Genomic DNA, 16,286 nt, shown 5'->3' on the forward strand with positions numbered 1-16,286 from the left:
CATGTCGTTCGAATGGACACCGACGCTCCAGCTCTGAAAGTATTCAACTCGGAACCCGCTGGTGTTAGCAAAGGAAGAGGGAGGCCCCCACTGCGATGGAAAGATCAGGTGGAGAAGGACTTGGCTTCACTTGGCGTTTCCAATTGCCGTCAGTTGCCACAGAGGAGAAACGACTGGCGTGCTTTGCTGAACTCGGCCAAAACCGCTTAGGCGGTTCAGCGCCAAAAAAGAAGAAGAAAATTTTATCAAGCTTTCAAAATCTTTGTCAACTACCTACCGTCTGCTGCTCCAAAAAAAACGGTGTGTGCCCCCACTTTTTCCTGTTAACGAGTATTATGCTCCGCAAGTACCTTCTGCATTCACGAGGTTGACGCATTCCCTAATGTCTCGAAATCTTGAATGACTTGGTTCAACAATTCGTATGCCAACCACTGGATTAGACGGAGTACATGAAGTAGGCTTTAAACAACATTAGTCGACAGTCAATAAATGCCAAACATACGAAAAACTCAAGTGGCCTCATTTAAATAGATCTTGACATTTTCAGCATACATATATGCCAACTTGCGTAAGCGAAGATGACCCGAACAATTTCTAGTAACTCCACTCCAATTAAGTCTATGCATAAAACTGTGAGATCTACCGTTATATGTATTAGATTAAATCACGGTGTGGACCCAGTATTCGATTCAATGTAATTGTGTTTCTTAAATTATTTGATATCTCCAGTGCCCGGGGAACATCTTTGATTTTTATACACATTGGTACTGCTTCTAATATGAAAAATTATGTTTGTTAATATCCATTTGGCAATAATACCCATATAATTTCGAATATTTATAGGACTCCCTGCATGCTCAATTTAAAAAGAGACGTTTCAATCATAAATTTACAGTGATAATTTATCTGTTACGCCTATATGAACACCATACCTATAAGTAAATGTACCCTGCCGGGAAACAGATGTACAGCTGGTAAATAGGCATGAAACGATATGGTATCGATACCTTTACTTGAAAGCAGTATCGTAACAAAGTATCGATACACGAAAAATATCGGATCTGAAGTATCGATACCTACTCGTATCGGTACTTTTAGCTATGAAGGTATTCCGTATGAGTTGGAGTAAATTAAAATTTTTAAAAAATTAATTAATCATCCTCGGCAAATTCTAAACTCCGAATAATAAAAGCTTATAAGTTGACGAAATTCCAGGATTTTATATGGTGAGTTCTTAGAAAGCTTAAATTTCGATACGAAATTTCTTCTTTGCGTCTTTTTTAAATAATATTGTCCGATAATGGTTTCAGATTTTTATTCTTTTGGCCTAAGAACAGCATGCAATGAACTTAAAAACATATATTTTGAATAGATATTTTGGTATTTTGCTACCACGAAAATGGATTCCCTGATGCAAGAACAGCAAAAATATCTGTTGAAAAACTTCATTTCATACTGGTTTCAGGAAAAAATTTACGTCTGCAATATTTGAAGGTCGCTGGCGTTTAAAAAGCCATCAAGCACTGGTCGATTTATATTAGTGGAGGAAAAATTGTTTAAAGAAAATTCGCCTTGATATCGGGTATCGATACGAGTATTTTTTCGATACCTACTCAGTACTTGGTTCAAAAGTATCGATGCCAAAATAACTTGCTACCGAACGAAAAGTATCGAGTATGTACTTATATTTACTCGTATCGTCTCATTCCTACTGGCAAATTCCATATGTGGACTAGAATATTCAACAGTTACCATTGAAAATAGAACCTCTAATATGAATATTATCTTCTTATTTTCGTTTTGACACGATTCATTTCAATTGGTGAATTCTTGCATTACTCATCACCAATAATGGAACTATTTATAGAACTAAGAGAGCTAGAATACGATGTGATACTTTCAGAACTAGTCCTCTATTTCCTGCAGGGCATATACATACATACATATGTACGTACGTAAATAAATACTCTTATGCAGGAGGTGAAAACAGTCCTACGTAGCACTGTTTTGGCAGTCGCCAAAGCGTGCATTTGTAAATTGATTTCTTTATGTTTCTTGGCAAATCTCCCATCGCTGTGGTTTGCAATGGTCGGGCCCACCAGACGCTGGCAAATAATCAACTACGAGTACCTTCATGTGAGCACGTTTCAGAGCATAAATATCCATCAAATATGTGTTTGCATAAAAATTTCTAGAGGAATATGTTCATGTACTAAATGCATGTGCATGTGGTATACTTATGTGTGTACATTAGGTTGGTCCAAAAATGTATGTGAAAAAAGTTAAGTCCGAAATTTAATGCTCTCACCCCCTAGGATTGTCCTATATCGATAAAATATACCTTAGTTTTTTTATTTCGAGATTAAAAAATATTTAGAGGTCGCTCAATTCACTATGTAGTTTATATAGGGAAAAAACAAATTTTCGTAGAATTGTATTCTTGAAAATCAAAGTTTTTCGGTCGAAAACCTTGTTTCTCTTCAGGAGACTTCCAATAATACTACTCAATTGTTTATTTAACCATTTTTTAATGTCTACTAACGATTTTTTATGGGTACTTCATTGCATTTTTTTGGGTTTGCAGGGACCAATAAAATATAGTCAACATTAAAAAATGGTTAAATAAAAAATTGGGTATTATTATTGGAAGTCTCCTGAAGAGAAACTAAGTTTTCCGATCGAAAAATATTGATTTTCAACAAGTGTATACCATTTCTACGAAAAACTTTTTTCTCCATTCAAGATACTAGGAAAACTTTGAGCGTTTTAAGCGACCTCTAAATATTTTTGATCTCGAAATAAAAAAAACAGGGGTATATATATATATTTTTTTGAAATTGAACAATCCTAGAGGGTGAGAACATTAAAATTCCGATTTATTTATTTTTTACCACCCTAGTGTACACTGTACAGGTACTTATTTGCTTTTGCGGATAAACACTAATTGTTCAATATAAGTTTGCGAAAACTGCTGTTAAAACTATAAATGCTTGGGTAGGTTGCTTAATTAATAAAACCACCTAAATTACCGTAACATTAATTCATGTCGTCATATTCATTTAATTGCCGCTGAAATCACAACAATTTTGATTGGTTTGTGTCATTAAAAAGAAATGACACGTGGCTTTCATACTTCGTTTAATTTGATAAAGTTAGAATTGCTTTTTTAGCTGTGCCAGCATTTTATTATGGACTATCTCGATCAATATATTTTGTTGAGTTGCTCAATCAGATTTTTAAAAAGTCGAATATCCTTATACCTAACATATTAGTTATTTTATTACTAAATTGTATGCTATGCTTGCATTTGTAAAGCATCATAGTTTAGAATTCACCGTCCCAAATTCACTGAAACTCCTGTATAAATTAGACAGTATCGATAGTTTTCTTTTTTTTTAAATTTCGATGGTTTTTAGTCACTATCGATAGTCTTGATATACTCATTCACTATTTAATTGGAAGTGACGCGAACTTATATTGAAGTAAGTGCTTAACAATGTCAACAAAAAATTTAAGAAAAAATCAGCGGTGTTTTGTTGACACTTCAAACTCTAACATTATGATCCTAGAGTTGATTGGGCTATAAAACTTCTCAAAAACTTTCTAAAAGTTCTGAAAAACGGGGAAGTTATAATGAAACTTTGTTGATTTGTTTTTTTAATTTTGCGCATGGTTTTTGTTAGACAATGGCCTACATAAATACAAAAAACCATTAAAATTAGTTTTAAAAAATCATTAATTAAACCAAACTAGTGAACCCGCATGGCTTTAAAATGCCCAAAATTGAATTCAAAAACCTAAAAAATACTCAAATTTTAGTCATAGTCATAAGCGATTCGGGCGCCATATTTCATCTTAAACCGTGCAACCGTTTCTGGGGAAGAGAGGTCTAACTAAATAAAATCTTCTAAAATTTCTTACGTCTGACATTGTGATACACATGTATTTCAATAAACTAATTTTATTGTTCAAACACGTGGCAGCCCTACCATTTCGAGTGAAACCCTCGCATTTCGATTGGTACCCCCCTTTAATAATTCATTTAAATTTTAAACATATGGCAACCCTCTTGAAACCCCTCATAAACATTCAGAATATTTATACGAAATATATTTTAACACTCTTTCGTTTGCCACCCATATTTCATGTAACCTATGCAATAGTTAACTAAGTTCGACTTTTCAAACAGGCGGCAACCCTCTGCAAAATATTTTTAAACTAAAACCTTCTTAAACTCTTTCCTCTGACACTCATATCGTGTTACATACAAATGCATGAATGCATTTCATTTATACAATTGCATTAATTAAAGTTGAGTTTCATTTTTATACATGTGGCAACCCCGCTAAAGATAGCTCAGAAATAAAAATTTTTCAAAATCCAAAGATTTAATAATTCGTTTAACTAATTAACTAGTTTGAGTTTAACTTTTTAAACGGGTGGCATTCCAATACCTGAAAAATATTCTTAGTGTTCCAACTAAAGACATCTTACCGCTCTTTCGTTTGGCATCCATATTTTGATACTTCATATAACTTGTGTATAAGTTAACTCAATTTGACATTTAAATCAAGTGGCAACCCTCTTCAAAACGTTTTCAAACTACTACCTTCTGAAACCCCTTTCGTTTGGCACCCATATGGTGATACATATTTCTCTTACCTAATTCTCTTAATTCATATTGAATTTAATTTTTTAAACAGGTGGCAACCCTCCTATAGTTAAGTTAAGAAACAAAGCCTTTCAAAACCATTTCGATTGATACACATTTTGTAATAATTGATTTATTTTTTTAAATAATTTTCTAAAAGGAGGCAACCCTTTTCAAAAAAAATATAACCTTATTGCACATCTGCAGTCCAAGGCTTTTAATTTGACACCTCATTTTGAAGAATCGAACGAACGGTGCACTATGGGAAATTTGAGCCTATTTTGTGGCCAAAAGTCAGTTTCTTGACTTGCTTGAAATTAATTTTTTTTGTCTTATCTTACAGAGAATACTTCAGAGTAAAAAACTGTGTACTCCGTTTTTCAATAAATTGACTTACCGTTGATTTGGTAACCCTCAAACAGATAGTTTCGAAATTTTCTGTAAACGAAAAATGTGTAGCTTGATTTTGTGCCACTTTCAAATGCGTGTATCTCGTAATCTATTTGCTGCTTTTCAAAAGTGAAAAGTGGAAAGAAAGACTGACGGTTAGCAGAAAAATTGCCAATTAAAACTTGTGTTATAGTTTAAAGGTTGTGCCAAAGAAACGTCCGCATTTAAGTGAGTTTAAAGGAAATTGTACAATTAAAAAAACAAAAGTTTATTTAGTGTTTTAAAAAAAATGTTTAAAAACGTTTAAAAAAGCTCATCACAAATCGGTAGAATAGTCCCTGATCTCTTATTTCCCCATAAGCCTATACTGCGATTTTGTGCGATATTAAAGAAATTATAATTTTTCTTGGTACAAAATGATGAGTTTTATGAAATAATTCACGGTGTTATAATTTATAGGTTGGAAAAAAACCTGTCAGATAACAAAGATTAAGTTTTAAAGTTAAGGTCAGTGGAGGATTCGAGTCGATTTTTAAAATAGAACTTACGAGGCATCTGTTTATTTGGTTGGGGTCCACTGGACTCCGTGTGACCATTACGCTATTTTTTGGAGGTGTGACCATTACGGGCTAATTTTTGCGCGGCTAGGCCATTACTTCTAGTCCTACTACTGGGCCAAGTTTTAAATTGATGTCTCAACTTTTCGAATTTTGGCCACAAAATGGGGTAAAATTTCCCATAGTGCGGTGTGGCATTGATTATTAAATAATTTGAATTTAGTTGTTCAACACTTGGCAACTTCGAAAAAAATAAAACCAGTTTGCACATCTACAGGCCAAGCCCATTAACTTGACACCCCACTTTCGAAAATCGAGCGAACGGTGCAGATCTTTTGTCCTGGACAAAAATCCCTTCTCGTATTATATATGTACATATATAAATAGATTATATATATAGATGGTTAAGTAACGATAGTGGTTGTCCAATGCCATTTTAACATAAATTTAAATAGAAGTTGTAGCCTAGCTATTAAAAAATAATTGGTAATAATTTCAAAGCTCATAATAAGTACGAGAATCTATTTTACCTCTGTTACTCTTGATAGTGTCGATAGTTATTTTGAAAACATTGGAAACCATCGATAGTACCACTATCGATAGTTTTCCAGCTCTAGCATTTATGCGTTCCAGGCTTGAATATGCGTTCTTTAGTTGATTTCCACTCCTTGAGATGATTTCCACTAATCAGGGCTATCACTGAATCCATCGTAGTCCGATTTTTTGCGAAATCTACGAATACCTACGAACGTCGGGCGGTCGACGACAAATTCCTTGTGCTGTCTTCACTAGCGCTGAACGTACTTAACCATCTGCTGCCGCGAAAACGTTCTCTACTATACCACGCTTCAATTGCCCGCGGCTCTCATTGTCATCACATATAACTACCAGATCGCCAAGCTTAATCGGTTCAACTCTCCGGAACCATTTTGTTCTGGGGGTCAATGGCAGATACTCTTCTTTTCCAAAATATATGTTTCAATTGTTGTGCTACGTGCCACTGCTTCTTTAGACAAACATCTTCTGGCACTGCGGATGTCAGCACAAAATTAGGACAGCCCAGAAGGAAATGGTTCGGAGTTAAAGGGTCAGCATCTATGCTCTCGACTGGCAGGTGCGTAAGCGGACGTGAATTAATTAAGTCTTATGCCTCAATCAACAAGCTACGCAGTGTCTCTACCTGTGCTGCCTTCTCTTTCAACGTAAATGACAGTACTTTCTTTACAGTTGGGCCATGCGCTCCCAAGCGCCACCACCTAATGGACGTAAGGGCGTATTAAATAACCATTCGATACTTCGCCGTCGGCATTATTGCTGCAAGTTCTGCTCAATATTCAACCATTGTTCTTTGTTCACGCCGATAAAATTTGTGCCTCTGTCACTCCTTATTCGCACAGGGACACCTCGATTCAGCGATTCACGAAGTTCCTCAAACAAAGCACAACCGATAAATTGTTTGCCAATTCCAAATGAATCGCTGTTATCGTCAAGCACGTGAACACGGCGACCCAACATTTCTCATGATGTCCTCCTACAGCTACCAAAACTGTCCCAAAATAGTATATTCCCGTATACGTAAATGGACGGACGTATGGNACCAGATCGCCAAGCTTAATCGGTTCAACTCTCCGGAACCATTTTGTTCTGGGGGTCAATGGCAGATACTCTTCTTTTCCAAAATGTATGTTTCAATTGTTGTGCTACGTGCCACTGCTTCTTTAGACAAACATCTTCTGGCACTGCGGATGTCAGCACAAAATTAGGACAGCCCAGAAGGAAATGGTTCGGAGTTAAAGGGTCAGCATCTATGCTCTCGACTGGCAGGTGCGTAAGCGGACGTGAATTAATTAAGTCTTATGCCTCAATCAACAAGCTACGCAGTGTCTCTACCTGTGCTGCCTTCTCTTTCAACGTAAATGACAGTACTTTCTTTACAGTTGGGCCATGCGCTCCCAAGCGCCACCACCTAATGGACGTAAGGGCGTATTAAATAACCATTCGATACTTCGCCGTCGGCATTATTGCTGCAAGTTCTGCTCAATATTCAACCATTGTTCTTTGTTCACGCCGATAAAATTTGTGCCTCTGTCACTCCTTATTCGCACAGGGACACCTCGATTCAGCGATTCACGAAGTTCCTCAAACAAAGCACAACCGATAAATTGTTTGCCAATTCCAAATGAATCGCTGTTATCGTCAAGCACGTGAACACGGCGACCCAACATTTCTCATGATGTCCTCCTACAGCTACCAAAACTGTCCCAAAATAGTATATTCCCGTATACGTAAATGGACGGACGTATGGCGTGACCCTATCAATTGGCAACTGCCCCATTAGTGGAGGTTGAGGAGCAGCAGCGCTTAAATATTTGCAAACTTGCCATCTCTTTTTTGCAGAGTGCACAAGACGACGTAAGTTTGGAATGCAAAACTTATAACGAATAGCTCTTGGTTTTGGTGGTGAAAACCTTCATGATAGTGCAGGATAATTAATCTTGTCAAATCGTGCTCTTTTGGGAGGATTATTGCTCTCTTCATATATGTCGGCACACAACTAGCGTTATCCAGACGTCCACCTAAGCGTCTCGTCTAGAATAGGCGTCAACTTCCACAAAGTACTCGACTTACTCAACCGCATGTTTTCTTTAAGAAGATCGATCTCTACTTTAAACTCCGTCTTTTGAACGATACGACAAATACAATTTTCAGTGTTTTTCATTAGGTTAGCATCTATTTTGCATGGTAAAGGCAATTTGTCTCTAGTAATAAATGAACGAAATTTCGTAATTGCGAGCTTAACCCATCACATTATTTTTAAGAAGCGGTAGTAGTTTGAATACTTGTTGAACCGAATTAAGTTTTCATTGTTTTGCAAAGTGTACCATTCTTTTGTGCGCATCACCACTTGCGCTTCTTTGGATAACACTCCGTCCGGCATCAACGGCCATTTATCCTCTCTCAACGCCAGAAATGATGGGCCATTCAGCCATTTGCTACTGGGAGAAAACGTATGCAATCTAGTCTCTTCATCAGCTGGGTTCAATTTACCTGGCACCCACCTCCATTTATTAGTAGACTGTAAGATTTCAGAAACTCGGTTTGATACGTATTGCTTGTAACGCCTTGCATCAGAGCGCAACCATTGAATGACTGATTTTGAGTCTGTGCAAAATACAACATTTTTTGGCTGAGTGTCGTGGTTGGCTACGATCGATTCTTTTAGTCGNTTTTTGAGTCTGTGCAAAATACATTTTTTGGCTGAGTGTCGTGGTTGGCTACGATCGATTCTTTTAGTCGCGTTCCCAAGAATGCGGACTGCAATTCCAATATTGGTATCGACAACGGCTTGATTGGGCTGCATCTTGACTTACCGTATGCAAATACTATCGTAACACTGCTTTTGTATTGTATTCGCCAATATGCAACTGCAGCGAACGCAAGTAATTCGATCTGCGAGTCAAAATCAGTGAAATTTGGATGAGAGCACCTCGGTGCTCTGAACTCTATCACCTTGCTTAATACGCTATAGCATTTATCGTATATCATCTCCGGTGTAGGTTCATGCCAACCAGTATTGTGGCGGTATAGTTCTTGAATCATAATCTTCGAAGCCAAAATTACATTACCTTAAACTTAAAACTTCGGCTTTTGTTGGTCGTCGATTTCTAGTTAACACTGCATTTGGTACATTCACAAACTTTAATTTAAAATAAAATTGATCATTTTTGGCATCCCAATACATTCCCAAAATCTTCTCGGCCGCTGATTCGCCGTGAAACATGTTTTTTATTTCCGATTCTCGCACAGACTTCTGCTCACCGACAACCGCAGTTAATACATCTTTTGAATTTGCCACAAAACGCCTAAGCTCAATATTGGCTGCGCCGTGGATTAACTTGATTTGCTTTGCATTATTAATCAGAGTGTCCAGATTTGGCGATTTCGCGCCAATTTGGGGTTTTTTTTATGGATATTTGCGCGTAAAAATTTAGGAAATCGCCGTTGGCGATTTTTTCCCTTCAAATACATTTTTTCCAATTATAAAAATATACAAACCTGAATTTTCCACGATAATTTTACAGAAGAGGCTAATGCAATGCGTGATAAACTTGACTTAAGAAGCATATTAAAAGACTGCCAAAAATTTTTAATCAGCCTAATCGAAAAAAAAGCTTTGATTCTGTCACCATAAAAGTGTGTGAATCACAAGAGGGCGAGTTTCAGGGACCTGCCAATTTACTATTTGACTTTGAAGGCAAGAAAAGCGGCGGAAACTGAATATTTAAATCTTTTAAATTTCCCATGGAAACTTCAACAGTTTGCCAGTGGTACATACGCCTTTCATACAGAATTTCTACGCGCCGCCGAAGACGCCAGCAACCTCTAAGCGCACTTCTCGTGATATTTCACTGATCGTTTTGTCGCCTATCCACTATAGCGATAACAAGCTGGATGCTCCTTTTAAACGGAGTAAATCTGCCGTGCTTTCTTCTAACAAAGACACTTTGGCTCCTTCATAGATAAAAGCAATTATCTCAATTGTTTCCTTTGGCCCGCTTAGCTTCACCGGTACTTCAAATTTTTCTTTTAGTAGGCATATTAATCTTGTGATTTCTAAATCCTTCTCTGTTTTGGGTTTCGTGAGGCGGAACTGTGTAAAATTCTCTGATCCCTATACTATTAAATTACTATACTCATCTTTTGTTCGTCCCATTTTGGAATATGCTACATTTATTTGGAGGCCATTCCACAAAACTTTCATAAATAGATTAGAACGTGTCCAAAAGGCGTTTCTTAAGCTTAAACTTTTCGGATCCTATACCTTCGTACAGTAGTCGTTTGCTTTTGCTTAACCTTAAGTCATTGGAAACGAGGCGTTCTGTACTCTCCCTGACTTTTGTTTTTAATATTATTAATGGTAGTGTTGATTGTCCTTTTCTCTTAGGTCGCATAAATTTCAACATCCCTCAGCGAGTCTAGCTTAACATTTTGCCGTTCTATTGTGAAATCCATAGAACTGAATACGCACGCAATGCCCCCTTGGTACGTGCCTTAAATGAGTTTAATTTGATCTCGAATTCTATCTCACTTGATTTCTCTTGCTCAAGAAATTTATTTATTAATCTTTTGTATTCTTTCTTTTGATTCTTGTATTTAGTTTAATCAATAGTTTTAGTGTCCTGCATATATTACTTTTATACTAGTCTGTAAGAAACCCGCACTCCCTTTCTGCCGTGACCCAAGGCTCCACTCGGATTGGTTACCGCATCTCGCACATGGGTTGCTCACGTTGCCCAGAGTGCGCGAACGAGGACGCAAGAGTCGGGATTGAGTACAGCCATGCAACTGGAACTGCATATCCAGCGCAACGACTATACCCCATTGCACTCCAAATGGTAATGGTAATTTGTAACAACAAATTGCAAAATTTGGCAACCCTAGAGTACGGGAACGCTTTCTGGTAAATTCTTGAATCTTCTTGCTAGTTAGGGAACGCAACTTATAGTAGCGACAGTAGAGTTGGATAAAGAGTTGCATTTTTCAGGTTTAAAATTTAAATTATGTAAGAGACGATTGGGAAATTTACGACAGGAATTAATGCCACACTCCCGCCGTCTTGAACAGTTTTGGGTATTGAGACCTACGTCGAGGCAACTAAAAGATAACTGATGTTTTTTTGTGATATTCCTTCTTTGAGAGGTATCCAAATCTTTAAATTTCGGACACAAATATAATTTATGATTTTCCTGACACACTATGCATATTACTTTATTTTCGTCAACACGGGTTTCGAAGTTCTTTGTTGGTGGAGTGCTGATTCATTGGCATTTGAATGTTTCGTAGTACCCATGTCTTTAGCAACAAAAATATATGTAAATGGCAATCTGTTTTAACCAGGCAGAGAATTCCCGCAGACTAGGGTACGGTTGGTGCATAGTAAAAGTGTAGCGCGTCCACTCTTCTCTTTTGTTAAAGGGCAACTTGCTCACCAATTCATCCATTAGTGTTGGATTTGCCACAAAAGGATGTGCACCCGCGCTTTCGAGGAATGCCGTCAATCAGATAGCATTGTAACTAAATTAATAATTTCATTTGATTTACCAGCAGATATAGCTGGAAATGCTCGGGCTTTATCTATCTGACTACGTATAAGAAGTTCTGGGGGGTCCATAAATGAATTCAAGAGAATTTAAGTCTGAATTAAGACTCGCTGGGTGCATTAACAACGATTGTACGCGTTGGCGAGCAGTGCCTTTTAGAGCCTTTTGCAAGCGCAACAAGATTTCTAGATTTGTATAGCCATACGTGGCGATCGTTTCGCGATAGGCCACAGAGAACATACATAGGTTCATAGGTTCATTCTTCCGGAGAGCCGTAAAACTCCGGCAAATCTATCAATTTTGGCACAAGGAACTGGGTGTTTTGGGGGGCATTGGGTAGCGTGTTGCCCAAAGAAAATATTGTACTTTGATCATTGTAATTCGGTTCATGTTGTCGAGGTTGTGGTATGTTGTATATTTGGTTTGAGGTCGGAATCGACGTTCGGCAGCGGAAGTGGCTGCTGAAGTCGACATATTCAAATGTTCGGTATGCTTTGGCAGAGGCAACTAGGTTTGTAGATAGTGATCGAACTTTTTAGAAAAGTATCGATACTAGTACTCATATAATAATAATAATAATAGATTGGCGCTTACACATGTGTTAGTGTTTGGACGAGCTTCTCCTCCGAATTGTGGCGTGCGCCTTGATGTTGTCACACAAAGCGGAGGGACCTACAGTTTTACGCCGACTCCGAATGGCGATTGTATTTTTATGAGAAGCTGTTTTTCATGGCAGAAATACACTCGGAGGTTTGCCATTGCCTGCCGAGGGTCGACCGCTGTTAAGAAAAAACGTTGTTTCTAAACTTTTTGCGATGTTGCTTTGACCAGGACTTGAACCCAGGTGCTGCGGAGTGGAAGCGCGCACTGCTTACCACTACACCACAGCGGCCGACTCATATAGAATACTCTAAAAAAGTATCGATGCCATTACTCATATTTGCAAAAAGGTATCAATAATACTCATACTTCCAAGTATTCTCAAAGCAAACGCAAAAACTGAACAAAAATCAGATTGCCTTGCCTTTTTCACCTCTTCCTATTTGTAAATTTAATAGTCATTGCTCTTATTAGTTTTAATCTGATCTAAAGGGGTTTTTGGAACAAACTTCCGATAAATTAGTTTTACATGCGTAAATTAAATGTTTATAGCAAAAAGCTTATTTCCAAGTTTTTAAAAGCAAATATTTTATAACTGTTTGACGCGTACATGTATTTATAGATAACTTTACTTTGAAAATGAAATGCAAATGTAGAAGACGAGAAGCAAATGTGGTGAAGCCCGTTCTCTATTGGAAAGATAAGCTCTCTTTTATAAAAGTGTTCTTCAGGAATGGGCTGGATTTCACAACGAAGGTAGAATACATGGGTTAACGACAGCTGCCTTATACTGGAGAGTTGTCAAGTTGTCGAGTCGAAAGGCCATCCTCTTCCCTCGTTAATTATCAAAGGGGAGGCAAGATATTCGTTTTGCAATTAGTTAAACATTTTTACCCGAAGCCAATGTTGAAATGACCGCTAAATTTTCTTCTAGGTTGTGTAAAAATTGCATAACTGTGTCAATTACCAGTAACTCGCTAGAATAAAATATGTATTAATTATTACTATGGGAGTATACATATCGTCACCCGTATGCCATAAACATGAATGTGTAAAAATAAAAATTTTGATGGTGAAAGTAAGAATCCGGCTGCTGGTCGACACAGTTGGCTTTTTGATTCCGTAAAAACTTCATGAGCAAGAAACGCTATGTTTTCAGATCTAAATATTTTAGCATTCTTTCCAAATTTCTTTCCATAATTATCGATTTTTCTTTTAAGAGTTTCATGGAACTTTCGCAAATATTTGCAGCAACAAATTTTTTTTCAACATGGTTGGCGACCGAAAGAAGCTTTTCTTTTTTCGAACACCCAATAAGCCAAACTTCAAACAACTCGCCTTTTGTAATAGCATGATAGCCCAGAAAAAACCCGTTTTTGTTGAAAACGGCTGAAAACGGCGGGCTAAGTAAAATAAAATAATAATATTGGGGCATAGGTTCTCACTTATAGTTTTGTTTTCCATTTAACATTTTCTTTTAATTATTCGAACTTTAAAAATAAAAATGCACTTGAAACTTACAAAATAAACCGGTTGCGCAAACAACGTGTCAATAACGTTTTGAAAGTGTAGCTTTGGTTTATTGCTGTCTGACGGTGTTTTTTATTTTACAAAAACAAACTGAAGTTTGTGTCATTTTGGTGTATTTCCTATAGAATGGCAACAAAAAATAATGTAAAACTGCCCTTAAGAAATTGGACTTTCGCACAGCCAAATGAATCATTTGACCTAATGTGCAATGCTTTGAACGATATGAAACAGAAACAGATACGAAAGCAAATAAATGGAACAATTTTCATTCTCTTACGAATTTGAAGTCAATTTTTTTTATTCAAAATGGCGGATCCAATATGGCTACGGTGACCATATTTATTAGAGCCGAATATGGGACAAAAAATAATTTCGCAAACTTTTTCCTCAACAACGCCTTCTTCAATGATCCTAGATGTACTAGCCCTGAAACAGTATCCTTATAGTGACATCACAAATTTGTAGGATAATTTTCTGGAGATCTTTACCCCGTAAAATTTGTTAAAAAAAAGTTGTTAAATTTTAGTATAATAAAGTGCAATTTTTAGTCGCTAAGGCTTACCATTAATGTTTAACATTTTTTGTTTTGTTGACGGTGTTACGCATTTTTTTCGTACAAAGTAAGAATGTTCGACCTTTTTTTTAAAGGGGAGCAAATGAGCAGCACTTCCCACTCGCACTTTAGTATACTCAATTTTAATGAGTTACAAAACTGCAAACCAAATATTTTTTCTAAAGATTCTATTTAAAAAGTTTGAAATTTTGGTGAAACATTGCAGAATTAATTTTTATAGTTTTTTGCACAAAGTTTGAAGTTTGGTATTATACGGTTTTTGTTAAGAAAAGAGCTTTACTTTCATAAAATAAACAATATACATTAAATAAACTAAGGAAAAATAGCCAAAACTTACTAAAATGTCGAGTCCTAATTTCTATTTTGGTCACTGTATGTATTCCTCGATTCGAATCACAGGCATTCAGATTAGAAAATAATAATTGTTTATGAAACAATTACGATCATACACTTAAAACTCGTTCATAGGCATGCCATTTTAATGAGCTGTTAAGGCGTCGAAACACCGAATAAGGGGCAAATACAGGACATTAAAAGAAATACAGAACATTTGGCGTCCCGTATAAAATAAATAAATTACCAGAACAATGGGTCAAAAAAGAGGACTGTCACGTTTAATACAGGACGGATGGTTAGCGTAAATATGGCGATCAATTTATAAAAAATGACTGAAATTAAAACCTTAATACTGAACGTTTTAAGCATTTCCATGGGTTGAAAGTCGTTAAAAGTGGGTTTCTGGGTTTTCTGTGTACGATTCTGATGTCAGCAGATTTTCAAAACTCAAAATGCTGGATCCGAGTTTCAAACAAATCCAATCATTTTTTAAAGTTGATCGCCTTATTGGATCCTCCATTTTGAATTTTAAAAATCTGACATCAGATTCGTAATCGGCAACCCCAGAAAACCACTGCTAACGAGTTTCAACCCATAACAATGCCTAAAACGTTCAGTAACTGTCATACCTAAACAAAACCGTTGGGCGGACGCCTAGCGTTAACGCCGAAATACTACACCTAAACAAAAGAGCCAACGCTACGTCAAATGCAGAAATAACACCAACAACAAGCATGGGTTTGTTTGTGTGATATACGAAAATGACAGTTTCGCCGTTTTCTGCAGCCAACTTCACTTCCTAACGCCCTGTCAAAATCGGATTTTCCAACCGCTGAGCGTTGATGCCGCGTTATTTCGGTATGCTTCATACAAATTGTATGAGCGTGAGAATTTTTTGACAGCCTGACAACGCTGACGCTTTTGTTTAGGTATGGCAGTAACAGCGTTTTTATTTTAGTAATTCTTTATGAAATTGATCGCCATTTCGAATTTAAAAAAATTTACTTCAGATTCGTAATAAGCGACCCCAAAAACTCTCGAGTGCTGAGTTTCGAACGAATACAATAATTTCTATTTTTTTTTTTAATTGATCGCCATATTGGTATCACCATATTGAGCTTTGAAAAACTGACAATGCTTAAAACGTTCAGTATCAACGTTTAAATTTTAGCAGTCCCATTCTAACTGTCCAAGAGAGGTGCGTAATTAAGAGAATGTTCCCCAATAAAACCAGAGTGATTAAATGTAAAAACAGCATTTTTAGCAGCATTTTAACATGTCAAGAAAAATAAATAGTTGAGATCATCGGTATTCAAACTGTTTGTATATGCAGAGTTGCGACAAATTGCATATTTTAAATACTCAATATGTATACCAATGAACAATTTTTATGAATTTTCCATGTTTAAAACACCAATGGTAACCAATAACAAACGAAGCATCAACTTTGTTTCTAATGCGCTGATTGCGCTAGCGATTCGTTTCGATAAATTTTCGGATGCGTTTTGGAAAAGTATACATCGTCAACATTTTGTAGTTCGGCGTTA

General features: G+C 36.7%; 1 protein-coding gene across 1 annotated transcript in view; it reads left to right on the plus strand.

The window, feature by feature from the left end:
- The window catches only part of LOC108361925 (uncharacterized), a 55,868-nt gene that overhangs the window by 15,929 nt on the left and 23,653 nt on the right, over positions 1-16,286 (plus strand). The gene's annotated exons all lie outside the window — the stretch shown is intronic.

The sequence above is a fragment of the Rhagoletis zephyria genome, unplaced genomic scaffold (assembly GCF_001687245.7).
Source record: "Rhagoletis zephyria isolate East Lansing unplaced genomic scaffold, Rhagoletis_zephyria_1.1 Rzeph_scaffold_00884, whole genome shotgun sequence".
Classification (NCBI taxonomy): Eukaryota; Metazoa; Arthropoda; class Insecta; order Diptera; family Tephritidae; genus Rhagoletis; species Rhagoletis zephyria.